The sequence below is a fragment of the Medicago sativa genome, chromosome 3 (genome assembly GCF_051527215.1).
Source record: "Medicago sativa cultivar Bolivia chromosome 3, Bolivia_mono, whole genome shotgun sequence".
NCBI lineage: Eukaryota > Viridiplantae > Streptophyta > Magnoliopsida > Fabales > Fabaceae > Medicago > Medicago sativa.
The window spans coordinates 65,309,651-65,314,003 of NC_140751.1; the positions used below are offsets into that span (position 1 = coordinate 65,309,651).

At 31.7% G+C, this 4,353-nt stretch overlaps 1 pseudogene; it reads right to left on the reverse strand.

Annotated features, from left to right (window-relative positions):
• Positions 1 to 551: 551 nt before the first annotated feature.
• Positions 552 to 1,216, reverse strand: LOC146939227 (agamous-like MADS-box protein AGL80 pseudogene; annotated as a pseudogene).
• Between the last annotated feature and the right edge of the window lie 3,137 nt (positions 1,217 to 4,353).

Genomic DNA, 4,353 nt, shown 5'->3' on the forward strand with positions numbered 1-4,353 from the left:
ATATATATATATATGTGTGTGTGTGTGTGTGTGTGTGTGTGTGTGTGTGTGTGTGTGTCTGTTTTTTTCTTTATCTTTTAAAAAGTGTAACAAACTGAATGAGTATATTTATACTTAATTTTTTATTATCCCAATTATACCCTTAAACAACTTTTTCTATGATAAAGACTGTTGTTGGTGTTATTGAAATAGATAATCATGTTTAATTTGGTTTGTTATAACTAGAAAGCAACAAACATTTATATTTTTTTTAAAATCAAACTCAAAATTTCATAAAATAAACATAGTTCATAATTTTCAAATTTTAATGCAGTAACAAGAGCAGAAATACGGGCACATGAGTGCCCGTCTTTTCGCTAGTTAACATAAGGAAAACCCAAAACTATTATTTTGTTTTTGTTTCTTTAACTTTTGTATACATCACCATATTCAATCATGATCGACGATTTGCGATTCAAATACCTTTTAGATTTTATATTATTCTAGGAAGCAATATCATGGTGCATTCATCATATTCATTCAACTAACTAACACCTAATTTGTCTAAAAAAAACCACCTATGAGAACAAAATATTATTTAAAAAAATAAAAAAGTGCATATTAAACCATGAGAATTTATTACTAGATCTGATGATTGAGAACAAACACAAAATAACAATAGGGAATTAAATAGAACACAAACAAAGAAACAAAAAAGTACATTTATGGTTATCGAAATCTCTAAGTGGTTTCATTTGTGTCAAGTTGATTCATCTTTGAAGTAATTTCCTTAAGCTTGTCATTAATTTCCCATGCTAGATCATTCAAAACATTTGTGTTCAAAGTGCTGACATAATTTTCTTGATTAAGACACTGTAACAAGATCAAGGACTTCTCCGTCTCCCAATTGGCCTTCTCCACTTTCACCAATTTCTCCTTTGACTTCTCAATCCTCTGCATCAAATAGCTCTCTTGGTTAAACTTCTTCCTTCCTTGTCCGAATTCTGAATAACTTTTGAACTTTGTGATAATCCTTTGAACCTCCAATGGGGAAGGCCATACCTCTGGCTCTGAATGAAATTCGCTATAAACTATAGCGCCTACATCAATCCCACATAGGGTAGTGAGTTCATCAACCATCTTTTTCAGACTCTTTTTTCTTTTGTTGTAAGTTATTTTCCTTGCAGAATCATTGACCATGAATGCAAGTTTCACCTTCGTTCTCATCCTCAATGTAGAAAAAATTTACAAAATGTTTTTTGTGTGTCTGTGGTTTTCTTCCTCAAAATATGAAGTTATTTATATAGACTAAATTGAGGAGCTCGTATAATTAGATGACTCGTATAATGACATCATCAGAACAACTTTCAAATATATTGTAAAATGCAAGATATCCGATTTGTTATCAATATTTTCCTATAAGGTAATAAAGTGATATGAATACATTTATTTTTTTGAATAAAAAGTGATATGAATACATAATTTCCATATAAAATTCTTTAAATTTTAAATCATCTAGAATGATTATACATGACTCGTACAATGACGTCATCAAATGTTATTATAAAATGATATTAACACATGACATAAAGGTGAGATATTATGGGATGTGTATGTATAATAGTTATTGTACATGAACATTCTTCCACTTATATAGAAGATATATAAATTTGACACGTAAATGAATATATGCAAGCTGTACAATTATTTTAAATATCATTATAATTATAAGGGCTTGTTTGGAAATGTATAAATTATGAAAAATAAAAATAGTAGTAACTTGTTTAATTTGAAAAGTTTTATTAAGAAGGTGCATTGAAAGTAAATACTATTCGAGATAAATTATAAAGTAATGAAAACATACATTTCATCTTTCTTGAAAATAAAACATACATTTCATCTAGTCAATTATACTTGCTTAAAAAAAAAAATATATATTTAATTATATCGTAAAAAAAAGGCTAAATTACACAAAGATCCTTTAAGTTTGAGGTTTGTAACAGATTGATCCTTTAAGTTATTTTGATCACACATAAGTCCTTTAAGTTTGAGGTTTGTAACATTCTGGTCCTTTAAGTTATTTTGGTCACAAATAGTCCTTTATGTTTATAAATGTTTTCGATTTAGTACTTCTATTAACCAAACAATGACGTGGTGAAAGGACTAGATCGAAAAGGTTAATAAACTTAAAGGACTTATTTGTAACCAAAATAACTTAAAACCAATTTGTTACAAACCTCAAACTTAAAGTACTTATTTGTGACAAAAATAACTTAAAAAATACATGCAAGAGTTTTACTTAGAGAAATGAATGCGAGTCTTCTCAAATAAAAAAAAAAAAAAAGTTATTGCGGGAGAAATGATCACGAGCACGACTATCCAACATGTTTTTCCCTAATTCCGAAATTTAAGCCTACTCCTAAGAACTCCTATTCTAGTACTCCCTCCGGTCACTATTATAAGCAAAAATCAATTTTTTAGGTTCATTCATTAAATGATGTATTTGGTTAATAATATAGACCAAATACATCATTTAATGAATGAACCTAAAAAGTTAATTTTTGCTTATAATAGTGACCGGAGGGAGTATTTTGCTATCCCAGTTCAACGCTTCATGAATTTTATCGAATAAAGTTCTGCATTTTATATCACATTTCTTTTTGTTATAATTAAGAAACAAATATCTATGAACTGACGTTAAGATAGAAAATAAAATTTGTCCCAGATTATAAGTCGATTTACATTACAAAAGAAATATTAGTATGTTATTTTTTTCTATTATATCCTTAACTGTTCATTATTTTAAACAATAAAAAATGGTATATATTAACAATGATAGGAAGTCCTAAGCACAAGGTGTACCGAGAAGACTCCTAATTACAACCTGTCAACATTACAAAAAGCGATTAGCCAACGCCTAAACACAAACAAAGGGCTTGACCACCACGTACTAAAGCCATAAACAAAGTTAGTGTTACTAGCTTTAAGCCACCATGAAGAATAGTTTTTTACTTTATCTAAAAGGTGAGCTATGTAATTTTCTACATTTTTTAATAGTCTATTATTACTATCATTCCATATAATCCAAGCACAAAGTAACTAAGCTAGCTGCAAAAAGGAGCGCCTTGCACGCGGAACCATCCGAAGAATGAGTAAACTGATATAAATGTTTGGAAATACTGTGTGGATCCTTAACTATTCATTACTTTCAATCGTTTCATTTATCTTTATCATACCATTATTAAGGACAATTTTGTAAAACAACTCATAATATCTCTTTCTCGCACAAAATTAATTATATTTCTTAATATGTGTGAAATGTCCAAAACATCATACAATTTGAGACGTAAGGAGTATTTGTTAAATTGTGTATTTATGAAAATGGTATTGTGTATTTATAAATAAATAATAGGTTAAAATGCACTTTTGGCCCCCTAAGTTTCGCCAAGTAGCGATTTTGGCCCCCTATTAAAAAAAATGACTTTCCAGCCCCCCAACTTCACCCCCTTTTGCAACTCGGTGGCCCCCTTCAATTTATTGAATTAAAATTAAAAAAAAAACCAACTAATTATTTACATAATTAAATAAATAAAAAAAGAAATAAATAAATAGAAAAGGAATATCTTTAATTAAAAAAAAGAAATGGAAAAAGATGGAACACGTGATTCATCACCAACACCATTCATCATCTTCCATCCAAACCCAGCAGCTTCATCAAGCAAATTGTTAAGAGTGGGAGAAAAACAAGCACAAACACAGCTGCCCAAGGGGAGATTATGAGACAACCATGCTTATCCCGCCTCGTCTCCGCTTCTTCCTTTGTACGTCGCAGTCGCCGCCGCACCAAACGCCACAATAAACTCAAACTCTCTGACCCTACCACCACCATCATCAACAACACCTTAACAGTCTTAAATACGCTAACGATACTGAATTAGTCTTCAAAACCATGTCGTTTCTTGAATCTCTCACCAACCTATCCAGCAATGCGGTTAGCATGATTCTCTCTTATAATCTCTTTGGTATTAACACTGATTCGTGGAGGCCGCCGAGAACGGAGCGGGATGGCTTTTGGGAGGATTCTGGGTCGGGTGTGTTTGGGTCTGGACCGTCTGTGCCGGTGGATCTTACACCGAATGTTAGGGTGTGTAAAGAGGCTTACACCGACGCGGGCAGTGGGTGTTATAAGACAGTGCAGGAAGCTGTTGATGCTTCGCTTGATGATTTGCCAGTGGGAGAGAGATTTGTGATACATATAAAGGAAGGGGTTTATGAAGAGAGGGTTAGGGTTCCGTTAAGGAAGAGGAATGTTGTGCTTTTGGGTGATGGCATTGGTAAGACTGTTATTACTGGCTCTGCTAATGTTGGACTACA